The sequence below is a fragment of the Manacus vitellinus genome, unplaced genomic scaffold (assembly GCF_001715985.3).
Source record: "Manacus vitellinus isolate BGI_N305 unplaced genomic scaffold, ASM171598v3 scaffold_0_pilon, whole genome shotgun sequence".
In the NCBI taxonomy this organism is placed as follows: Eukaryota; Metazoa; Chordata; class Aves; order Passeriformes; family Pipridae; genus Manacus; species Manacus vitellinus.
Window position 1 is genome coordinate 31,636,917 of NW_021938789.1, and position 26,108 is coordinate 31,663,024.

At 38.1% G+C, this 26,108-nt stretch overlaps 1 protein-coding gene across 1 annotated transcript in view; it reads right to left on the reverse strand.

The window, feature by feature from the left end:
* The window catches only part of GALNTL6 (polypeptide N-acetylgalactosaminyltransferase like 6), a 286,364-nt gene that overhangs the window by 50,558 nt on the left and 209,698 nt on the right, over window positions 1-26,108 (reverse strand). The window lies entirely within an intron of this gene.

Here is a 26,108-nt window from a genome sequence, read left to right on the forward strand (position 1 = left end):
AGCTAGGCTTCTGCACTTTTTAAAATGAATTTCAAGGTCTTGTTAAACAAGAAGAGTGTTCCTTCACCCTAGTGATACCACATGAAGGCACCTCAGGAGAGGGCATAAATTCAAGTCACCTTGTTTCACTGTTGACTGCTCCAGGTGCTCTCTGCAGCAATTCCTGATAGCAAACAGCAGAAGCTGATACTAATCCTAGATAATAAAAGTTCTAATAAAACCAAAAATTAAAATCTGTGTAGGGTTAATGTAAGAGACAGACTTGTCCACTCGAAAGAAGTGAATGCAGAAATTAAACAAACTGAAATTAAGATGAGTTAATCAAATGGCAAGAAAGTGATATATATTAATAAAATAAATGACAAAAATGTGAACTTAGAGGTTGCTCTAGCTAAAGATAAAGACACATTCTATACTGTGCACAAAAAAAGACAGTGATGTAGCTGGAATGAATATGGATAAGACTTACTGAATTTCTCAAGAAGTAAAAAAAAGTGGAATATTTTATATAATTAATTGTCTAATCAAATATAATTAAAATGTATGGACTATTTTACATTTAATATTTCTGTAAGACATTGTTTTATCTTTTATCTATTCTAACAACATGAGTCATCTCCATGTTTATAAAACCACCAAGACTTAGAAAGTAAAACTTGTATCTGTGACATTAGCCTATGGAAGTTACTCTTTCTTTTTTTCCTCAAGTATCCAGTTTTCTGAACAACGTTTACTCTACATGAATTTGTGCCCCTGTCCATACCAAACAGTCACACAGGTTTTGAAACCACTGCATTCCTGATCATCATTATCTCCCTAGAGTCTAGAAGCAGCATCTCACAATACACATCAGATCAACCACGTAAGGAAAAGGTCTATATGTAAGAAAAAGGCCTACCTTAAAGTTGGTTTGCTCCCCATAACTGCCTCCACCCAGTTCGTTCACTGTACATTCAGAGTTGTCACCACAGTACACTGTAAATTGCCAGCTGATGTTTCTCCAGTTAATGTCTGTAACTCTGAAGTCCCGACTATTTATAGTAATGGACACCAGAAATTTTCATGAAGCAAACTGAACCCACTCTCACACAAATTCAAATTTGTAGAGCTGTATCCCACTGTGCAGACTCCTTCTGCATATCCAGGTGGTTTCAGTAATCTGTATTCTCTTATTAAACCACTGTATAATTTTACTGTCATTCTTAAGCAGTTAGGATGTTCTTATTTTAATTTTCCTTCATAGTATTTTTCTAATGAGTTGTTTGCAAAATTAGTCATACATTGACAAATTTAACATAGTTGCACACTGTCTTCATCTTACCTACAATAAATACCTGTGTATATGCATGTATGTTTCATACTTTTCTACTCAGTGGTATCTGGACAATTAAATTGTGAACTGTCAGTCCTTTAAGAGGCACAGCACTAAAATTTCACTCCTGCTAAATGTTCTCCTGATCTTTTTTCCCAAAATCAAATTCAGAAGTCTAAGAGACCACTCACACTTAAGCTAGCATAAGATGACTAACTTTGCAATAATAAATGTCTTGCTTTTTAAGCAGTTCCATTCTAATTTTATTCTATGTCGACAACAAAATAATTCCTTTTCGTGGAGCAGAGTTGCATTCAGATTTAGCAGAGTTCTACTGTGTTTTAACTTTAGCCAAAATCTTTCCTGGACAATTCAAACATGTGAAATGCTAATGTGGCAGAAGAGTGGGTATGTACCCAGCGGTACCCACTAGTGATCGCAGCTGCTTGTGACAGGCTGTGACAAAGTCACACAAGCTTTTCCTGACTCTCCATTACTTCCCAGTGCAGAAAGCACTATTATGTAGGATGCAGAGCAAAGCCAACCTATTTTTACTTTTGTAGCCTGCATCCCTGCATAGTCAACAGTCTCTCTACTAAAACTGCAATGAGACTTCATTTTTCCTGACCAGCAGAGTTCAGAAAGTTTTGATAAGTAATTCTATTCTTATGTAATGAATTTTTTTAGAGATTATGACCAGTTAGTTTCATTACGTGAAACTTGTGTAAATGGGACTATACACATCTCACTCACTTGAAGCTTAAAAGTGCAATTTTATTGCATTAAACTAAATATTCTTACAATTATGAAAGAGAAAGAAAAAAGCATCGGGTTTAGTTTTTTGTAAACTACCAGTTCAAATTATCATTATGCTGAAACATGTAGCAGCCAAGTTGTATTATTTAAAATTAACTCCCAAGTCTCTCTATAATCACATTTCATCTTTAAACTAGACTTTTGTTTGTGAAATATTAAGATAAAACCTCTTTCTTCAAATGGTGAGTCAGAAAGCTGTGGAGAGTCAGCCACAAAGAAAGCTCTAAAAGCAATTGATGTTCAGTTTGTAAAAGTTTCCACTGTGATTTCATCATACATGCTTATTTTGCTTACCACATCAATAAACTTCTCTGAAAAAACTGTATTGTAAAAGAGTGATGAGCCCTTATATGGGTGATGATGCTGAGGCCCATTTAGCCTTTCCTCTCCTATTTAGAAAATTAAAGAAGCTGTAGAAGAGGTGAGTTGGGTAGAGATGGAAGACTCTGAGGATAAAGCTTCCTTTTCTCATAATTACCACTCATAACCCAAGGGAAATCTATCTGAATTACTGTTAGAGGAGATCTACAGCACTCAAACTAAGGGTGTGGGTCAGTAGAAATGAGCATCCTGAAGCAAAAAGTAAAAGAAAGCTTCTGGAAATGCCCTGCATGCAAAGGTGTTCAGCAAGTTAAACTAAAGAACAAAAGAACAGCTGCATGTCATACTAAAGAGACAAATCCAACACACGGGCAGTCTCACAAGATTGAGGCTTGGGTGCTGTAAAAGCAAGAAAGCAGAGGTGAGAGCAGCACTTCAGCTGAGCCACATTCATTTCATGAGAGATGGATCTTGCACATATGGAATTCAACAGCAGCAAAAAAACCTTTGGCCTTTTAGTAGGAAGTAAGAACTGCTGGAGAAAACACAATTTGAAACAACTCTGTCATTTCAGTTCCTTTCCATATTGATGGGTATTATTTGCATGCAGGATTGTTCCTTGAAAATGTAATCTTTGAAAATTAAATGTAGAAATAAAGATCGACTGGAGGCAAAATACTACCAACTGTCCCTAAAATAGGAACTTACTTTAGCCTTCCTGGCTTTTGTTGAAGCCCATCCAAAACTAAACACAAAAAATAATTTTTCTTTTTATTTTAAAAAGGATATATATAGTGTATCTCAACTTGCCTAGATTCTAACCAAGGTCAAGATTCAAACAGACAAGTAGTATTTTGCACAGAAGCCATTCTGCTTCTGGTTCTTGTGAAAATCCAATTATTTTGACTATGAAGGCACAATAAACTTTCTATAATCATCTTTTCCCTCTGGGTTATTATGAAACACAAAGCTGGAATTTTAAGACAATGCTAATACTGTAACCTGAGTGTACACCCTACTTTTAAACAGGAAAAATCTGTTCAAGCTAAGAAGGAAATCCATGTCAATGGAAAATAACACTCAGGTAAATGGACATGTCATTTGAGATTAATCTTCTGTTTTCAAACAAGGAACAAGGCCAGATGCATATCTTTAGATTATCCATCCCAGTTGCACAGTAACTCCATCACAACCTCCCAAGCATTAGGGAATCAGCATGAAGCTGTGTCAGGTGAGGTTTAGTTTAGATATCAGGAAAAAGTTCTTCACCCAGAGGGTGATTGAGCACTGGAACAGGCTCCCTAGGGTAGTGGTCACAGTACCAAGCATGTCTGAGTTCAAGAAGCCTTTGGACAACGCTGTCAGGCACATGGTGTGATTCTTGGGATGTTTTGTGCAAGGCCAGGAGCTGGAACTTGATGTTCCTAATGGGTCCCTTCCAACTCAGCCTAGCCTATGGTTCTCTGAATAGATAACAGTTCATCAAATCCTATCACTATCTTCAAGGAAGTTCTCTCAGAACATACGGGGGCAGGAGATGAACAGAATTACTATCCCAACATTTTCTTCCCCTCTTTAGATGGAGAGGTGTAAACCAGAGAACTATCTTTATTGATTTACTTAAGCCTAGTATAGCATCATAAGCAAAGTTTAAATTCAAGGAGAAATTTTCAATTTCATTAAAGATAATAAATGATTCCTTTGAAACATAACCAATGGTCCAACTACAGGTTCTTATTTCCAAAATAGTCCTTTAATTCAGACTTTGTCCTTCCATGAGAGATTCCTAGATGAATAATGATTACAAATTCAACCACTTAGCAGTCTGCTATCAAAAGTTACAGGTAACTCTGAATAAATTATTTAGATTACTATAACTCTGTGGTTCCTAGAACTCTAAAACTACTTATTGCAGATTAAAGTAGATTTAAAGACATCACAGCCCTCCCAAAATAGCTTTGCACATAACGTGTAAAAGTGACATCACAACTGTGGATTAAAAAGTGCAACAGGAACAGCCTTTTCTGCACTGCTCACACCCTCCAGCATGAGCTCACAAGCAGACCAAGGCAGTACAACCACAGTGTGCTCTGGCAGCACTGTTCCCTGTAGTGTCTGTGGGCAGGACCAGCGGGGCTGTGTCCATTGGGCCTGTGTTGTTTCCTGTGCCATATGAACTCCACAGGGAGTGCAAAACTGCAGCTTGGGTCTTTTTATAAATTGCAGGTGAGGAAAAGAGGTCATTCTCATAAATCTACTGTATAGCAGTAGCTATATAGTAGCACATTGTGCTACTGTATAGCACGACGTGCATATTTCTAACAGCTGAGAACTTTGAAAAAAGACCAAAAAGGTAGCTGAATTACAATCACCACCATAAACTCCACACAAAAGAGAAGCCTTTGCTTGCTCTGGATTTCCTGCAGTATTTCAGGCTGAAGCGTTGTTTGTGCAACACTGAATGATTTAGGTCGGCAAATGAGAAGAGTTAGTATTGAAGCACTGCAAGGAAATTGCACCTGGTGTTTCAGTGGGTTTTCTTTTTTGTTCATGTCTCTGTTCACACACCAGATCAGACTAAATCGTTAGTGAAGGCCATTTCCAGAACATTTCTGAGTTGGAAAGATTTTAAATAAGTGGAAGTATAGTTACAATAACCTGTTCCTTATTTTTTAGCAAAGTCTCTAAAAATATTGCTGCCTAGCAAGCTGATGGAATTGGCTTCTTTTCAGGGTCCCACAACTGCCCCTGGCGACTCAAGGAGACAGAGCTGTCACACCAGGCTAAGTGGATGAGACACACAGTTAATGATATGGCTGTGATCTGCCATGGAGCTGAGGATGTGGATGAATGTTATTCCTTTGATCAGTTCTTCAGTAGTACTGTCAGCAACTGTCCCCACTCTACCCTCATGCGTGCACACTGCTTCAAATGCAGGCAGGAAATGGGGACAAAAGGTAATTTTAATGTTTCATTTATGTCTGTTCTTGAGGATTAATGCAGAAGCCTGAAATGATTCCATGATGACAGAGAGGGAGACTGAAGCCTGAGTAGCTTAACCATTATTACAAAAAGGAGGTCATCCATTTGCCAGTGGTCAAAGATTTCAAGGACATTGGCACTAAGTTTTAAGAAGGCAAAAAAAATTATGCCTGAAGAGGCAAATATGCAACCAAAGGTATTCTGGAAATGTACTCCTAGATGCATCATTGCCATTTATTAAAGCTCTCTAATTTGCTGTGTTACCACATTATGGAGGGTAATGGGGAGGCAGGTACTTTACTACAACAAAATTAGATTTCTCCTAGTCTGCACCAGAGGCACAACAATATTTTCTTGTAAAAACTTCAAAGCAGTGAAAGCAGTTTTCCAAAAATGGAACTGACAGAAAAAACACTGGAAAGTACTTCTCAGTGAAGGATAAAGCAGTTGAAAGCTGATGAGTTTGAGCACTTGATTGTCCCATAACAACATCTGCTTTTAATGTGATGTTGTTGTAAAGATGGACAGGCAAGGCTGTGGAAAACCAGAGAAATGAACCTTTCTGATTCATTATCATTTGCAGTGAAATTAAGCTGTGTATGTGAACTCTGGACCTGACCTTGAAGGCAAATAAGGATAATGAATTTGGCATAAAGTTCTGCTAATTTGCACAGGTCATAGTGGAAACTCTGCTGAGCAAACCATACCGGTCTCAGAGTTGGAAACAGGAATCCCTATGTAGTGTAAGTGCTCACACACAGAAGAGTATCTCCACCAGTGAGATAGCCAACCTCCCTCACCCCAGGAGTTTAATACTAAAAGTTTTATCTAGCTGGAAGATGTACAAGATAAATTTCTGAGAACAGCATGCAGAAGGGGACCTTTGGGAGTAGATCAAAAGCAGGATAAGGGGAGATCCCAGAAGTAATCCTGACTGATGCGAGATCAGGGCTGGACTGGGTACACAGATGGCTTTTGGGAGACTCACCAACAGAGACTGCAGCTGCCTTGCATGCTTTTTTCCTCCTAGATCCAGAGTCTCACACAGCCCAGCTACTCTTGTGCCAGCATTGTCCTACTGCCCGCCACATAACAGCACATGGATCAGGAGGGGTCACCCTAACCTATATGTAACTATAATGAAAATACTGCAAGAAAAAATTGACAACTGAAAACAATAACATATACACACTGCAACTGCATTAACTCAAATGCCAAGACTCCTGTCTGAATTTGCTTTCAGGAAAAATTATTCTTTTCCATTTATCTAGACTAATACTACATGGAAAAAATCTGAAGAGTTGGAGAAATCGGGGGCAATCAGTTGTCCCTGAATCATTCACAGAAATTTGCTAATGATAGTCTTATCACTTCATAATTACATTAGAAAGCACAAAAAATGGTGTTTCAAATCCTGAACTGGCTGGAAGGTAAACTGAACAGTAATAAGGACTCCTGTAACTGACCTATAAAGGCTTTATTGTTAAGAGGTTACAAAAAACCAACCACCAAACCCATCAAAAACCAACACAAAAAAACCACGAGAAAAAGTAAATCCTTAATAACAAATAATCAGAATAATCTTTGTTAGAAATGGCAGCTACTGGCCCCACTGAAACTGTCGTTTCATTTGATCTCCTCCATCATGGCCACATTCACCACCACAAACAAATGGGCTCTATATCATGTAGATGGTTACTGACAGATAGTCTCATTAAGTAGATGATATTCATTGGAGGGAATTGGTAATACTGTTATCATTTTACAAACTACACAAAGACTGCTCAGTGCTTCTGATTCAATGGATTTCTTAGCTCCTCTGAGAAATACTTCAAATGCAGATTCAAAGAGGACTCTGCTCTAAGGCCCTGAGTCCACATCAAGATGTTTCCAGTTTTCCCCAGCTTCTTGGCCTCAAACATGGAGGCTGTCCTTGGGAGTGTGAAATGAATCTCAGTGAGAGGTTGAGGTGCTGCTGTTACCCCGGCTTGGTGTCCGCACATCAATGGGCTTCATGCCTTAAATCACCTGTTTCCCCAAAGGAGTCAAACTGCTCCACCTGCACAAAAACTTCTCGCCATGGGACATCACTTTATCTCTACAGGTACTTACATCACCTCTGTTTGTGATAAAGTAACCTACCCTTAATCTTTGAGATTATAATCTGTTATTTGGTGGCCAGGGTCAGCATGGATTATGCTAACTGAATAAAACCTGTATGCTTCCAAAGGACAGAAATCCTCTGAGGAGAGGACTGCTTGTGTCTACATTGTCACTACAACCTCCTTTCTTTTTGATCTCTTGATGTGAGTCCCCTGAATACTTGGCTGTGACCCTGTTCTAGCTCGTTCCCCAACTCTCCACTTGGGTAGCTTTGCCAGCTCCCCTGAAAGGGGAGAATTCTCAGTGGATGCTTCTCTCTGCGGCTGGTGTGAGCTGGGGAGCATGGATCTCACCAGCAGGTTTCACTCCTGCCACTTAGGGCAGTTCTTCCCTTGCTTTCGTAGGTAAAAATAATTCCTCACTACCAGCTAAACAGAAATGAGAGCTATGATGCCATAACCCACAAGCTAATAAATCTGAATACTCTGCTTGAGAATACATTTTCAAACTGCTTATCTCCAGCTAGCTGAAGAGAGTCCATAGAAACTGTAGAGAAAAACAGTAATTAGGTCAGTTCTATGTTTGTGAAAATATTTTGCTAAAAATTTCAGCTACACAACAACACAGAACCTAACTTAATACACACAGTAAATTGTCGGCTGTCATAACCAGTAATAAGGGAGAAGAGTTATAGCTGTAAAGCAGTTGCTGCAGCATTCAACCATATTCTGCTGGCAAGAAAATAAAATTAATGAAAGATTTAACGGAAGAATGTTATGCATGAGCCTTCTTGAGACATGCAATTAAATACAAATTGCAAAACACAAATAAGTACATTATAAAATGCAGAACTGCAGGCCAAAGATTGAAATTATTAGCACTGACAGAATTGCTTTTAAAGCTTTCCTTATCCAGCTATACACAGGATGCTATTCTTCTAAATGCTATGCTTATAAATAAAAATAAAACGAAACAGAACACTACAAATATTTTCTCTTCATAACTATACTTTAAAAGCAGAACCATGCTTCAACTGTAATTACATAAGATGCTATTCCATTAACAATTATTATTAGGAGTGAGTGGGAAAGCAAACAAGCCAAAGGGAAAAAAATCTGCTTTCAAGTACTGTTAAAAGAACCCCATTCATAACTGAGTTTGCTGTTTAGTGATGAGGCTTAATCTCTCAATGGAGGCAGAAAAGCGATACAGTCACAACTAAACTGTGTTTTGAGGTCAGGTGAACTGGATTCCTGACAACATCTTTCCATTACTTGCAAGTGCAACTATTCCTGGAGGCCAAAACCTGCTATACCTGGAAGATACGATTTCTTGACAGAGAGTAATGGCAAGAAAGAAAGACTAAGTACATTTTCTTAAAAGAAGAATGAGCTTCACAGAGGTCAGCATTTTGTCTTCATTGCTTCTCTTTCCAGAGCAGGGAGAACAGCTTCAAGCAAATCTGACACAGCATGCTCTGTGTTAGTGGTTTTCTTCCTCCATACATCAGCCTGTCTGTACCAATACCTTCCCATTAATCTGGGAGTGGTTCATACACCTGTGTTTTCCAAGAAGAAAACTCAGCATACTTCAACTCCCTGTGCAGAAGCAATATAGAAAGCAACCTTCCTCTTCCTGCACCACAGGCGAGAGATTCACCTTGAGACTTGATTTCACTTCCTGTGGGATTCATTAGGTCAGAGATCAATTGATGGAAGAGATGCACCATCTGTTTGGGGCTCAGCTTTTAAAGACAACTGCTATAGGACACAGACTCTCATTACAGACAAGTGTCATCTGAAGTCATGACTAAGAAGAAAATTAAGAAAAGAGTCTTCCTGTTTTTATTTCAGTCACTTGAACAACTCTGAAAGTACACAGTGGATGTGAGCAAAAGATCCATGTATGCAATCCTGGTAGTTCTTCAATATCACCACATGATTTGCTGTGTGCTAATAATAAAGATGGGTGCCAGGCAAAACTCCAAATGAATAATGTCATCCTCCACAAACTCCTATTGCCATGAGCAATGGCATCCACATGATGAACACTATGCAACCAAGCCAGTATTCTCACAATAGATCTTCACATCTCTGTGGAATAATGAAGTTCACTCCACTGTCAAGATACATTCAGAGCATGTGTGTATGTATTTCATTATCAAGACAAAATCCAACAGCCAAGTATGCAGAAAGAAATATGTATCATATTCTTGACAAATAATGTATGTAATAAAAAGCTCCTGTTTCAGAGGAAGGAATATAGAACATTTTTTTTTTCTTGCATGAAAGGTTTTGACTTTAGTTTTCCAGCTATGGTTTATCGATGCAGCACAGCTAATTTATACTCTAGATGGATATTAATATAAGATCTTTTAAATATATTTTCTAATAAGAAGTCAGCATATGATCTATTGCAGTAAGTAGTAAAACATAGAAATAATCTATTTTCAGCAAATGCATGGCTTGTCTACTGATGTAAACAATCCTTTGAAATATCAGTTTTTGCAAAAAACCATATTTGTTCAGAAACTGATACATGAGGAAGGCTTTCCTCAGTCACTAAACCACTCTAGCTGGGCCTCTTCTATACTGATCTATAATACCAAATAGAATGTTTTCAGGGCTACTATGCAGGAAGCTACACTAAAAAAAATCCTTTGAAATATGATTTCACACATTCCCCTAATGTTAACTTCAAGTATTATTTGAATTTTTCCTTTAATTACTTTACAGTAATAAAAATCTTAAAACTTTTTCAAGTTAAACATTCCCTGTTATTGTAGCCTTGCAAACTGACTTGATCACAAAAGGTTTAATTATTATGTTATAATTCCCTCCTAGGAAACAAATACATAAATTAAGTACATCAGTGAATTAAGAACACTCCTCCCTACATCTCAGTTACTAAATTAAGTCTCTTGACTGAGCTGGAGAGTTCAACAAATCACTAAGCACTGTTTCTTTGTCTGTGGAAAAGCAATTTGCATAGCAAAACAATTAGTTGTGCACAAGTACCACTGCCACTGAAGTTTCATACAACATTGAGGGCTAATGAACCACCACATTGTCTTCTCCATGTCACACACTGCCTCTCGCCTGATGCAAACTTCAGTAAATAAACAATGGGGAAACAATGATACCACTGTGAAAACCTGCCCCAGTCTCCATGGGAACAACTCAAAACTATCCTCTTTTTAATGACTTTTTTTCATATCAGAAGACAGATACAATGTTCTGTCTCTCAGTCCTCTCTGTTCTGAAGTTCATCTAGAGTCTCCAAATGACTATTCCATGGTTCCCAGGTATGGTGGTCAAATCTGGACACAGCAATGCACCTGTGATTTCACAGATATACGAACTGGAATATTTACCTGCAACTTTTATGGATGTTAACACATCACACAATGAAAATGGAACTTCATTTAATAATATGACACTCTCATCCTTTCCTGTCACAGTGCTGATTAACTAGCTATTTGCACTTATGCTTTAAATTTCTCCTCAGCTGTGGCGCTCTTTGCTTTTTAATGCCGAATTTCACATTATTTTTTTCTAATTATTTCTTCAATTTGCCAGGACCATTTTGACTCTCTCTTCGTAAAGACCTGTAAGCCCCTGCTAATGCCAGCTTACTTGTTTTTAAAATATTGATTGCTCAGACAATTAATGAAGACACTGAACAGAACTAGGATGTGGGGTTCTGCAGAGACATTTGCCTCAAGGACCTGCATCAGTATTTCAGAGTTTAACCTCAAACCATTCACAGCTACTCTTTGACAACAATTTCTTTTCAACTTGTCATGTGGTCATCTGATGAAAAATAAAGACGTATCCACACTCTGTAAACCTTATGAGAAAGTAACTATGGCAGCACCAAAAGCCTTAGAAGGAAGACCACATTCGCTGCCTCCCTATTCTTTAAGTAACCAAGTTCCTCATATGGCTTAACAGATCTAATGTCATTCTGCTACCAGAGAGAACCCATCCTCTGCTCACTCCTCGAATCCTCCCTGTTATAGCTTGCAGGTGTGTGGTCTGATCCCCATGGAACAGCAGCTTTATGCTCCTCAAACTGCTGAATTCACTCAAATGGTAGAAAACTAAACATTTTCTTCCTCATCATGAAGGGGTTTTTTGAGTTTACATGGCTCCTGGAGGTGGGTATTGTAAAGCAAAAGAGGCAGCACCAAGTCACCAGTGTGACAGACTGTTCCACAGCAAGAGCACTGTCTCCGCAATCCAGTGGCAGAGAGCTCATTTTCTCCCCATGTCTCATGGCACCACATCCCCTGTCAAAGAAGGTAATTAAAGTTTTATGACAGGTTCAGTTCCTGAAAAGCCCATATTAATATTTTTTATTATATTTAAGATAACTTAAAGTGGATTATTTAGTATTTTTTACAAATTTTTGATCTGTGATCAAAGACAGCCTTATTCACTTCTTTATGATTACAGAATCATCAAATTTAGAAGAGATCTCCAAGATCATCTAGTCCAACCATCAACCGAGCACCACCATAATCAGCCCTAAATTTCGTGGTTTAAACACAGATTAAGTATTCTATAATATCTACCATCATCCTTTTCTTTTCCCTTCTTCCCTCATCCAGAGTCAGTCAATAAACCTGTCTCTTGCCTGTCCAAAATTTCATAGTAGGCATACATAATCTTGCATACCACACAAATGCTCCTCCTTCTCACTCTAGATCAGATTTGCAAAACACAGCAGTTGTTGTACCCAGTAGAGCACTCCTGGGAGCATTCTGAATTTTAAGCTGCTTCTGAGACCCAGAAGAATATGCCCACCCTTTTCAGTTATGCTGTATCCAGTAGGATCATTTGCACCAGCAATGATGCCCCAGATCTGCAGGTTTCTGGGTGCTTGACATGAGAATCACACAATCACTCCAATTTTGGAAGAACCTGGGGAAGCCACAGACATCACAACCTTTGTCTCAAACAACTTTTCCCTGGCTCACTTCCTCCGCTTGTTGTTATCAGAGCGTGTTGACCCTACCTTCAGGACAGGAAAGTGTGTCTGCAAGGTGCACTCAGACTGATGACATTCAGTATTTCACTTGGAGAACACCAGCTGGAGTGTCCCTGGAGCCAACTCTGACATCACTCCTGCAGGTAACTAACATGGATGGATGGCTAATTTGGCTTTAAGCCTGTCCTCCAGGATGTTCTACTCAGTAATCAAGTTTACTTCTGATAATGAGAAAACCTAACAATTCTAGCAAAACACTTGGCTTTATGCTGGCATTTCTGGTTTTTCTCATTTATTTTCCATAACACTGACATTTGCACTCAGAAATCTCAAATTCAAAACATTTTCCTTGTTGAAATCAGTTTCTTTTTTAAATCTTATAAAATACTTGCATGCACTTTTCTCTGAGCATAGCTGTGACTCAAAATTATTTCATGAACAATATTTTGAAATTTATCTGCATGGATCAAAAGTTCCACATTCTGAGCTGTATTTATTGTGACCAGTCAACTGAATCAACTTGTATGGTAGTGCCCTTTCTCCTGGCTTGTGTGAATATACTGCTGCCCATTCGCTTTCCAATAAGGCCTGTACACAGAAAGCTGAAATATGTTTTCCACATGTTTTAAAGATAATAAAGGTACGTATGCATCAACTGAAGACCCAGCAAAAGGGATTCAAGTTGACATTAAGTATTGGTGACATTTATTTTTGTGTTATTTCCTTAAATTAAAACATGATAACTAAATGTCAAAAAATATTTTAGGAAATGTTAGATTTTTTTATTACTATTATTTCTGCCAAAGAAATAATAAACTAGTTAATTGAAATTAGATAAATTGTAAAGAAGGGTAACAGCTGGAGAAAATGGGGGAAGAAAGCCTAATATGTTGTGGCAAAACCTGGCCTCAGCAGTCCTCTGTGGATGCTTCTGTCTTAACACTTCAGCACCAGAGTGTTTTAAGTTTAGTATGAGAAAGACTAGATAGAAAATTGGATGGCTGAAAAATTCTTTGCAAATTCAAATGCACATAGCTGCAAGACACATATGCATTAGCAGTGACATCCAGCAATAAAAAAGACTACCTTATGAGAGCCACAACTGGATCAATTGAACATTTGCAAGAATAGTTGTCCCAAGGATCCGAGATATACAAGGTCAGATTGTTCAGGAATGGAAGAAACAAGTAGCAGATAAGCCTTGGAAAGGGCAAAGACAACTTTAAGATCTATGAGTAGAGATCGTTCCAGCAGATATAGATAGGTCAACTCCTGAGGACTGCATGCAGTATAATGCTGCATACAAATCTGGCCTGCGTTTTCCAAAAACAGAGAAATGAAAATAAACTTAGAGCTGTGCCAGAACAACCAGAGGAATATGGAGCTGGTATTTTATGAGAAGAGGCCGAAGAAGGCCAATGAAGTGAAGACTGAAACAGGATGTGATCTCTCTTTAGCAACAGACCAGGAATTATTTGACAGATCAAATATTTTTAAACAACCTGACTGTTTAGGTGTGTTCAATTAATTTCCAGAAAGACCAGCATTTTCAGAAATCTGAAGCATCATCTCTGCTGCTGTCAAATTGCAGGAAGCTCTCTAGTCCTGTTGGTGTTACAGTTTTATGGGTTGAACTCCACATTATTCTGCTTCGGTTCCAATCTTGGGGTATTCTGGATTCTCTATTATGTCCGGAATGTCACAACATGCAGAAACTCACAAATTCACTTAATTAAGTTTTATAATTAACTTTCCCTATTTGCATCAAATGAAACCTTTCAAAAATCAGCTATCTTAAAAACTACAGTGATTGTCTCATTAGGTAATTTATGTTTCTGCTTGTACCTATTGTTTACAGATACATAGCAAAGTACCTTTCGAACTTCTTTCAGTTATCTTCCACATTTTTTGAAAAATCCTGTTCCAGCTGGGGAATAGTTGCTTTTCCGAGCAGTGCATGATCCTAGTTTGTGTTATTTTTGCAACTATTTGAAGGAATTGCTCAGACAAAAAAAATTATTCAGAAGAAACCTACATCATTTAGCATCTGAATTCTAGCACTGCTTAACACAAACCTCTGCAGAAAAAGGTATTTAATTCTAAGTGGCTCATATGATTTTTTTTGTATAGGTATCTGATGTGGTATCTAATCTAAACTGACCCCTGTAAAACTAACTCTGTGTATGTGTGAATGGGAGAGAGTTACTATTACTCAGCCCAAGGAGTAGATTTCTAGTTTCACCAGGCACTGTACTGTATTTATTCTTTATATGACTACTAGGGAGATTGTGTACTTTATATTCCTCACAATAGTTAAGATTTTACCAATGTGTCTTTAGTAGGAAGCTTTCTGAAGCTAGCAACTTGCTAATTAAGTAGAAATGCCAGACAAAAGATTTTAAGGTGCAGGTAGACAGGATGTGACATCATCTCTAACAGGTGATTTCCCCATCATAAAGAATGAGAAAGTAAAATCTTTGGAGAAAATTAAGGTATGAAAGAACACTCTGTTCTCTAATTTTGTGCCTGTTTAATGTTCTCCCCTTCTCCCTCGGGATATGAGGAAAAAGTTATAGTGTCTTAAAGACAACAGAAGCATGACAGAATCTATGCGAGAATGAGAGGAGATGATATCCTGACTTGTGAGGAAAAGGAGAAGAGGGCAGCTGGGATCTTGAAATATTCTGTAATCAGGGCCAAAGGCTATAGGCAAAATAAGTTTCAGGATTGCATTTGCCCTTTTCACAGCTGTTTTCACACTGGAGAGTCATCCTTATCTATGATCATCAGCTTCTACAAACAGCTTTTCTCTTCTTCTGCTGCTACCAATGGATGATACTATTCTGAAAGAAATTCAGTTCACTTTGAACTTTTTGTTACCAAAATTCAGCCTTTTCTCTTTGCTAACTTCTAAACCGACATTGGGATTTTTTTTCTTTCCCCTTTTTTTGCATTCTGGATGCAGCACTAAAACTGATAATCATCTGACAGGTCATCTGAGTTCTTTGTTACAACACATTTTTCAGTTTCTCTTTTAAAAAATTATTTCTCTACTGACATCATTCCTGTCATACTATTCATCTTTGAGTTGCACAGGAATAACTTTCTATAGGTCTGCTGTGTACTTGGCTATTGGATGTGCTCATGCATTCCCACTTAAAGGCTCCATAGGTGGCTTTAGATAGGTACTTTTTTCTGATTTAAAATTTTTTTTGTACTTTCCATATTAAGACCTAGGCTAATATGCATATGTCAGTGAGTTTGAAATCAGTGGCTTCATTACATATGTGGCCAAAAAACTTTGAACAAACCTCTCCTGAAAATCGTGGCTATACATTATTTTAATATCATAAGAAAAGCTTTTACAGGCAAAACACTACTTGCGCTTCATTTAAACTAACGTTTTGATGGGACTTTGTCATATCATCCAGTAGGTGGAGATGTAAGTCCAAGAAAAGGAGAAAACAGCTACTTGGCAGTCCTTGATGCAATTGAAGGTTTGTATAATACAATTTATCAGAGGTTAGATTTCTTAATAAGCATTAGATGAGACAGATGAAATCTGCCTGCAGTTAAAGCCCATCTACCAGCCTTCCTTGCCACAGACATTCTTACAGCCTATGGTCAGCTGTGCCTGCAGAGCTTAGGAAACTTTCGTATCCAACAAAGTATTAATGAACGTAATAAGGCAAAAAGCTAAATAGGTGATCAAAACCCATAATTTCTAATACATGAATATGTAAAATCAAGTATTTTTAAAAAGCTTGATCAGTATCTTGTTACACCACATCAAAAAAAAGTATAGTTTCAGGTATCCACTACTCACATTTTGACAAGTTTTGAGTCCTTTCATGCCTACAGAAATTATGAGTATGGTATTACCCTTCAGTACATATACAAAGTATTACTACTTCCATTGAGACAGTCACAATACTCTGTTTTGGCATTAAAAATTTATGAATCTATTAAATTACCATTACAGGAACTCATACTGGAAATTGGTTGCAATAGCAATAATATCTTGTGATATACAAAACAGACAATCATGTCTCTTAACATCACTCTGCTATAGAATAATAATATCCCTATCTGTAGCAGAAATGGAAATGCAAACAAAAGTAGCAATATAAGATAAAGTGTAAAAATTAAGGCAATATAGTTGAACATTTATAACAACATCTTTGTTTTGGTTATGCTGTTTGGTTTAAGGTCAAATGAAAACACCCCTGAAATAACAGGGCCCATATGAATTAGATGTATCAACTAATTATATATATATACAACTAACAAAGGACTATTCGTCTTCTCTGAATGCCCTTTGAACAAATCAGGAACAAAGATTGTGCTTTGAACAGTTTTGCTGTTTAAACTGTCATTCTGTCAAAAAAATAACTACATGATGGGCTAGGCATTAAAACCTACTGCAAAGCAGAACGCTGGGGACTCGAAACTTTTCCTATGGGCTGACAGCTTAGGGTTTGCTCTCCTTCATAGCCTTTGGAGTCTCTTCAAAACCACTACCCAGTGCTCCCCAGACAATGGTCTGAAAAAATTGCTCCAAACTACTTTCTTCCCGTTATTTACCTTTTCCTCAGGTACTCCGAGAGGTCCTTCGCATGTCTGCAGTGCTTTGAAAGGGAAAAATGTTGTTACTGTTCTCCCACTGTGCTCCTCCTGGCTTATCACCAACTCTTCCACTCCTAATTCACTGCATGTCCACAGGTCATTTGCACTCATGGGAAAACAGAGTGGTTATTTGCCCTAGCACAAAAAAGCCAGGGAATTTCTGCGGCATCAGCTAAACTTTCTGCTGAAGAACTAGGAGAGTGGAGGGAGTGGAGTCTCCTCTCTCCTTGCAGGCATCTCATTCTCTGTAGGGGGCAAATGGACTTATGAAATTTCATGCCTACAGTGACTTTCCAGCACTGAAAATAGCACTGATACACCACCTCAACAACAGAAAATATCAGAAGGGTTGATTTTCCAAATAATTCACTTGAAGAGGTATTTCTCTGCTGTTTTGCCGAAAACAAAAGAGGTATATTTAGAAATGGGCAAAGCTGATACATGAATCTTGTTCCCTAACAAAGGACACTGTCTTGGCAGTTTATGGAAGAGCTAATGTCAACTGTTTTAAGCCTCATTTGTTCCTTGTCTCTCAAAAGATATGCATAGCATTTTATAAATAAACAAACATAGCAAAATTCCGAGTGTTTATTGTAATTTTCACCTCACAGGTTGCAGGAGGCATTTACCTTGCCTCTTGACAAAAGTTGTCTTCCAGCTAGAAAAATGATATTTTGGTTGCTTACATGAAAAGAAAGCAGGTGCTAGTTTGTCTGGGGATAATTCAGAATGTGATCCCTCATGTCTTACTTCTAAGGTCCTCATCATGTCAATGCCTATACTGAACTCTCCTAAGATTGTAAAAAAAAATATGCATTCACTCTTCTTTTCTCACTCAAGTCTCAGATAAAAGATCTGATTCACAGATAAACTGCCAGGGTTAACAACTGCAGAAATATGGAAGACATGTAATTGCTGTCAGAGATGCAAAAGTGCTAATAGCCTATAGTCCGACACCAAAATGGAAATTGTCTTGAGATTATCTACAAACATTGTCCTGCATCTGATTCATTTCAGTGTTGCATTAAAAATCTGCATGGTGCAATTCAGCAACTCTATTCCCTGGAGCTTTAAAAAGGGCTTTATGCATAACTGTATCAGATTGGAACATGTGCCCATGAGATCCTAGATCTTGATCTCAGGGCTGGAAAGGGACCTGAAGAGCCAGCTGCCATTGTGCTATAAATCTGATGCCATTTACAGGATGTGGAGCAATTCTTCTGTACCATTTCAAAAAGGTTTGCTTGGCTGGAAGCAAGGTGTCCAAATCTGACAAATTTTCAAGGGCCACAGTGTGGTACATGTTGCATTTTTGGCTGAAAAAATGGATAGTTGGAAAGCCAGGGACTTCACATATCTTGATTTCTGGCATGGACCAAACAGACATTATTGAAATCAGGATTTAGAACAGAATTTTCCATTTGCATAAACCTCAAGTAAAGCACAAATAACACTGCAATAGGCTGTAAAAAATTGGAGGGTTAATCAGAATTAAAAAATCTTACCAAATTGAAGAAGTGAAGTAAACAAAGAAAAAAAGACAAAATTCTAAATGTTCAGCTACAAAATATCACATGGATCTAGGGATAATGAAGACAGATCACCCTTTTGGACACGGCACTTGAAACAGATATGAAGATAAATGCCTTGCCTTTAGACATGTAAAATCTGAATTGCAAGAGGAGGATGATGAACACTTGGCTAGATACCAGTTCTGCAGAAAATGATGTGGAGATTACACCACAGCACAAGCCTGGCATGAATCAATACCGTTAAGGAAATATAAACAGGAACATAGTCTCTGAGACAGGCAAAATCACCTGCCTATTCTACTAGGAAATGATAAGACTTTGGCTGGTGCAGTATGCTTTCAGTATGGAAATAGTCCAGAGAAGAGTAAGGATAACCATCAGAGATTTATTAAACACTACTTACTAAGAGAAACTTAAGAAAAGAATACAATTTACTTGAAAATGAACAATGAACTGATCTGAAATGAGTCCTCAAGTACTTAAAAGGTCTGGTCCCAGTGTATATGACAAAATTTAAAAGGGTTAAAATGAGGTAAGAAAGTTTCTGATTGGATATTGTAAGAATAGTACTGAAATACTGTCTATATATAAATTTCTTTTCAGCTCCTCTCTTCATGCTTCCAGCACACGCTGCATTGGCAGGTTAAGTTCTTCAGAGTAGAAGAAAGAAAAATCTCTTCACCTCAGGGCTAAGGAGATCCTACACCAAGATAGCTGGACAGTCAGAATTATTCTATGCAGACAAAAAATCAGAAGGTATTGGCAGGTTAAGATGCTTCTATGTCATGCTTAGTTGATCACTGCCTCTGAAAAAAGAACCCCGAGCAGTGGAGGAAAAGCACTGTGACACTGCAGAGTTCCTGCAGACCCCGCAGAGCAAGGGGTAAATGACACACACACAATCCCGCCCAACCCCAGTGCTCATACTGGACAGATGCTGAAGAGTATTAGTAAACTTGGGCAGATGAGCATGTATGGAACTTGCATCAGTTTACAGATTTGAAAGTGGTTTGGCACAGAGTGTTCTGATAAAATGAACTGGTTCAGTCTTTGTTCTTTCTTCTGTTGGAAGCAAATGCAGCACTAGATTGAGGTTTCAGATAGCAATAGATCACTAAATAAACTGCAACAACCAAATAGAAATGGAAGTGAATACAGCCGTTGCTCCCAACTTTATGCCAATAAACACTACAGAATATAATAGAAGGGTGTTGGTTTTCTGTTTATTAGTACCAATAGGTGTCACCAAATTCTATATGAACCTCCTAGAGAAAATGACTTAAAAATATATAATTAAAAATAAAAATAATTGCTTTAAAAAGGTGATTTTCTTTGTGGAAAATTGTTCAGACATGATTTAAATAATTTTGAAAGCTAAGTCCTCTCTATCAATAGCATGTTGACAGTGTTAAATAGCTCGCCTGTATGCACTGAGCAACATATCTCTGTCTTTTTCTTGTACACCATCCTAGTCTTTTTTATGTAAAGGCATATTAAAACAATGCCCAGAAACTTCTTATTTTTCTAATTACTGGTAGTTTTGGTGACCCATTCTATGAATGTGCCCCAGAATGTGGGTATATAGGCTGTCAAGCTCTAAAGTTAATATCTGTGTGAAGCAGCAGGCTAACAGCTCTAGAAACATTACATTCTAGATGTTTACATTTTTATGCCAGCCATGATGCTCCAAGTGTTAAAGAAAATCGGAAATATGAGTTTCCACAGAAACAGAACAACATAGATACTTTGGCACTGCAGCATAAAGGCATTAGGAACAAAATTAGTGCCCTTTGTCTTGGGTGGCATAAGCTGCTATGAACATTTCACTGAAAAGTTGTATATCAAATCTCAATCTACCCAATTCAACTAGCATGTAGAATTAACTAATTCCTTGACTAAATACTTAATTAAAATGTAACCAGTAGCAGCTTTTTATCCTTGATTTTTATTTCTTTTAGTCTGACAGGTTACATTATCTCTCTTCTGAACTGGTCCTCAGAGAAAATGTACCAGTTGTACAGAACCTCTACACTGAAATCCTGTCAAAGGCAGGACAGTATGATCCAATATGAGCAAATGCATTCTCACAGACTGTGTGCAGTGTTGACATTTTTCATTGAAAAAAATTCTGAGATTTCATGGGGCCATGGGTAGATGACAGTTTGTAAAAGCTATTGTTATATCCACTATTGTTAACTCCACTAACAGTCTTTTACAGACCATAGCTTGTCAAAACAATAAATCAAGACTGTATGTTACGCAAACTCACACTGGTTAGAAACTGCTTCTCTGTAGAATAATGCCTTTGTGTAAAACATTCCTATAGCACAGTTCAAAATAGACGATTATACTTAGTCTTTAAAGAAATAGATGATTGTTTCTGGTTGTGAGAGGTTTTATGAATATGTTCATAGGCAGAAATCAGCCATAAAAGACATAAAGCTCCTATAAAGCACTGGAAGCTACAGAACAGAAATCATTGTCCAAAGCACTTTCTGAACTTCAGAAAATGATAATAAAATTGTAAAAGTACTTGTCAGATTTGAAATGCAGTCTTAGCAAAGGCTTTCTTTACACCAACATGTTGTAAAAAGTATATATTTAAACAGTGAAAGTAAGGAGCTGCAGAAAAAGTATTTCTGAGAGGATGTCAAATTCGAATAAAAGAGCATCCTGATGAGAGCGTGCAAAATAATGATATGATTTTAGATACACAATTCAACAGAAAATGCCAAGTAACCTTCCAGTCTTACATAGAACTGACTACATTAAGGTCATACATTACATTCAAGGTTGAGAGCCTGTGATGCAAGGGAAAAGAAACATGTACTGATCACCCGATTTCACCTCTTGAGCATGTCCAAAATTTTACCCAAAAGTACATCCATTAAACATAAGTGGTCCTTATTACTGTGAGAACCTCGTGATGGTGGAGTGATTCTAGTTCTGTTTTATAAATGGGAATATGAGTACAGAAACTAAAATGTCTTGTCAGACGTTACAAAGTTGCTTCTACTTACTTGAATAAGCTCATATTTGCCAAACTATCGTCCTAGTCCTTTGCTAGAATTACATGACTCTTCGGCTTTGTCTGCCCTCAGGGAGGGCTGGAGATCACAGCTCTACACCGGAAGGCAAACAAAGAACTCTTGAAGAGTAAGGAGTGCTCATACACCAAAACACTTCTAACTTTCTCAGACAGGTGTTAGAAGTCTTGGCATCCAGAAAGTAGCATAACACTTCTCTCATCGGTCAGAATTTCCATCTGAGTTGCAATTCAAAAGCAATGTTGTTAGGTCTCACCTGCACCTTTCCTTCCCTCCTGCATCATAAAGTTACACTATCATAAAACTTCTCCAAGGAGCTGTGAAGTCCATTTCTACCCTAATTGATCTGTGCTATGTTAATATTCTCAATTAGTTTGTGGATTTTCCAAATAGTTTTTTGAATTGAATTGATGTTTTCTTGTCTGGTTAAAAATATGTTTCTGCTGGCATGAATGGACACTGATGCCAGTTTACAGATCAGGCATGTGATAACATGAATTGATGTAATGTAAGTGCTGCCAGGAAATAAAGAGCAGTCATCCCCAGCAGGCTTCAGCATATCAAACCTCTGCTTTAAACTTCCACAGAGCTTTTAGCCCAGACAGGCTACTAAATCATATAAACTGACATGCTGTATATCACAGTCCATCATAGTAACAAAGTTGCCCTATTAAAGTGGTGATGGCTCGGGTTCGGCAAACTCCTCCTGACACCAGGGTGCTTGCACCACAGAAAGAAACAGCCACAGAAAAGCATGCTCTTATGTCCCAAATCTGTGTGTCCTGTAAGGGCATACTCTCAAACCTCTACCATGACAGAGGAACAAACCAGCAAAAGATAACAGGCCAAGGTGACCTTTGCCACAAAGGCAAATGTTTATCTCTGGTCCTCCCTGCTAATAGACTAGAAGAAAATTCCCCAAGTCATCTCCAATTCTGTTGAATGATCACTGACCCTGGGATCAAGACAGTGAGCATCACCATGACATGATGAGGATTTCACAATTGTCTGACAATTTCCCGCCATACATCAGAACACCAATTTGTCTTATGTCGTTTACACAACCTTAAATGAATCACAAGAAAATAGCATGAAGCCCTTTTCAAAGTGTATTAGGGTAGTTGTATATGAATTGCAAGAGTCACTGGGATGAGTTGCAACTGTGACAGATCAGTTGAATATAAAACAATATAAAACTTCTGTTGTTTCTTGGCACATGAAAAAGGGAAATCAAGGAGTTGAGAGATTTAGTCTCTGGATGAGAAGACAACATTATAAGGGGCAAAGTCCAATTTCCATGCATCTAAAAATTCAGTGTATCCTGAAAAAAAGCCGCAGAGATCTTTCAGAAAAGTAGCTATCTTAAAAGTTACATAAGATTCATTTTTGGAATAATGTTAAACTTTCCTAAATGTTGCAAATGAGCATAGAACAATATCCAATAATTAACATGGGAGCTTTGATTGAAAATACATTTTATACGTCTGTAGTTTGGTTCAGTGAAACCTATGGGAAACTTGGCATGGCCAGTGACAAAGCACACGTGAACCAAACTGATAAAATTTATGGATTGATGAAGCCTGATCCAAATGCAAATTTCAAATTTGTCACGTGATCCCAGGTTGGTGCTAGTACATCATCTGTACCTGAATTTGACACTGGAAGATTTCAAGAGTGTTTTACAGACCTAAACATCAAGCCATAACTTGCTGCAAAGCTACTTGTTGTGAACAACTGCAGAACATCTGAGAATGGGTGAGACTGTACATCAGGAAAAGCTGAGATGAAGCTCCAAATTCTGTCACAGCGAAAGGTAGAGATGCTGCCCAAGTAGAACTGCAGGTGTAGGAATAATAAACCATGACTACACTCACACCACAAATGGATGGGGATGTGTCTTCTTCACAAGAGGGATTCTGAACTGAAAGACTGTGTCCAGATAAATGGCATCCAATAAGAGAACACCAGTCAAGCACTGAGCACTGTGGAACACAATTAAAAAGACCTTAAAAAGTGGGAAAAGATTAATTCCAGAAACACTAGCTCAGCTGGCACTGTAGCTTAGTAAGGTCTGTGCTACTGTCACACCAAAAGCCTACCTGACAACATTTCAGTTGGCTGAGTCAACTGCAAATATGCTGCTGATGTCTGCTGCAGCAGTATTTCGATCATGTGCAGATGGAAAGCGAGTGTACCACACAGATAACACAACAACTGTTCTTAGGTCTTCTGTACATTGATCTGGTTTTATGTACATTATTTTTTAGGCTGATGTGACCTTTTCTGCTTCACACATGTACTGCATTGGCATTTTAAGTGAGGGGAAAAAGTCATCAGCAAAATTTTTGGATCATGTCTCCATTATTTGCTGGTGTTTTACTAAAAATGCTGGCAATTTTCCAGTTCATTAAGGTTCATCTCAGATCTGGCTCTTCTGGCAAGAAATAAAGCTATTAGGATGCCAATAGTAAAACATTTAACCTAAATTAAAAAAAAATAAAATCCCTACTGCTTGCAAAATAGTAACATAATAATTGTGGTTGAAGCTGGCTCAAGTAATTTCTAGTTTTAATGTATATGCATCTAAGGGAAAACTGTTCTGTCTCTTTAATTCCGTAGAAGCTGTCTTGGTCAATTAAGTTACTGATAGCTAAAATAGTTTGTAACGTTTACTGTATTTGTTGTAAGCAAGGTACTAAAAGCTTGAGGTCTCAGCAGAGAAGGCCCTAGGAGAAAAGTAGTACTGACTTCAAATTAGAAAATAATTTCTCCCCTAAGCAAAATTCATACTGATTATTTAAACAACTTCCATTCCCTTGCCATTCTAGGCAGAGGGTACTTTAAAGCAAGCATATTGTCCTAGCTCAGCCAGCCTCCAGTCCTGCTGGCTTGTGTGGGGACAGACATGGTGGTTCCATGTGCAATGCTGCTTTGCCTCCTGCATCGCTCTGATGCAGATCCTGTGACAGCGAAAACAAAGGAAGACTCTCACTGATTTGTGTAAGAACTGGGAAGTCTTTCCACCTAACATCTACTCAGATTACAAGGGATTTATAGGCTGCATTGTCCTGTATCTTGTTCCTTGTGAACCCATTTATCTGCCCATGTGTTACGAATGCTGTCAGGGCAAGGTGGGTACCAACTGCTGCCATGCTGATTGGAACAGCAGTTCATGCAAAACCACCATATCTATTCTGCACTGCAGAAAGCCTCATCTTTCTAGAAAGTTTCCTAAGAGTGCCTCCTTTTCCGGCCTGTCTTGCATTTGAGAGATGCATATTACAAATGTGTAAAATGGCCGATAAGCAGCTCCATATTGCCCCATATGGTAATATAGAACTTATACACAAACTCTGAATGCTGAACCAAATTATACAATGTACTAGGTGACCTTCAGTAAGTGTCAAGAAATTACAACTGCTCAGAGGACCAAGAAGACTCGTGGAAGAGCAGTGGAGGCTCTAGCAACTCCGGAATGTTATGTATGTGATCGCAATAGCTGCATCTATGTTGTGGAGTGGTCACATTAGCAGCTGAAGAAAAGTACTTCATCAGCACTTACACTAATACAAGATGAAGACTGAGAGACCTGGATGGAGATAAGTAAAAACGAACAAGTAGAATAATGAAAATAAGCTCACAAATATCACAATTACCTACTCTTCCCTATACAGAGCTGGTCAGTCTCTGGATATTAGGGTAAATTTCTGCATGAATTAGATCTATTACTTCAAGACAGTGCAGAGTCTGGGGCAGAGACACAGGTTTTCTGTTGCTATTGTTTCCAGGTTTTGCTTTGGGAAGGGGAAAATGCTGAGCTTTTAAACTGCCAAAACCTACAGTGTAGAGTTTCAGCCAGGGCTAAAGCATCAGAGCCCCCTCCGTTGCCAGCACTGCTGGAATACAGCTGTGTAAGAGACTTGAACCATATCTGTCTGTCTGTCCTTTCTCTGTTGATGCGCACTAATCCTAGTTGATCCTTACATGAGAAAATAAAGAAAATATAAGAAGAAACGAACTACCTTTGTGAAAAGTAGGAGATCATTCCTGTGAATGAACTGATCTGTACAATACTGGGATTAGAGTCTGGCTTATTTTAAACTATCTACAAATGATCTTGAGACTGTTCAGGTTTGAGAGCTCTGTGTTTAAGTTACAGCAATATATATACGGTAGCAATATCACCAGTTATAAACAAAGCATCTACTGGCATAATGTGGACTCAACTACTGATGCATATATTGCATCAACCTTCAGCAAATGAAACATTAAATGAAGTCTGTTCAGAAAGTCTTCTGCGGAATAAACAGAATACCTGTAATCGCATTCACTTCTTGTCCAATGCCAATAAGTGAACTACAAGTATGTGCCTGTTTC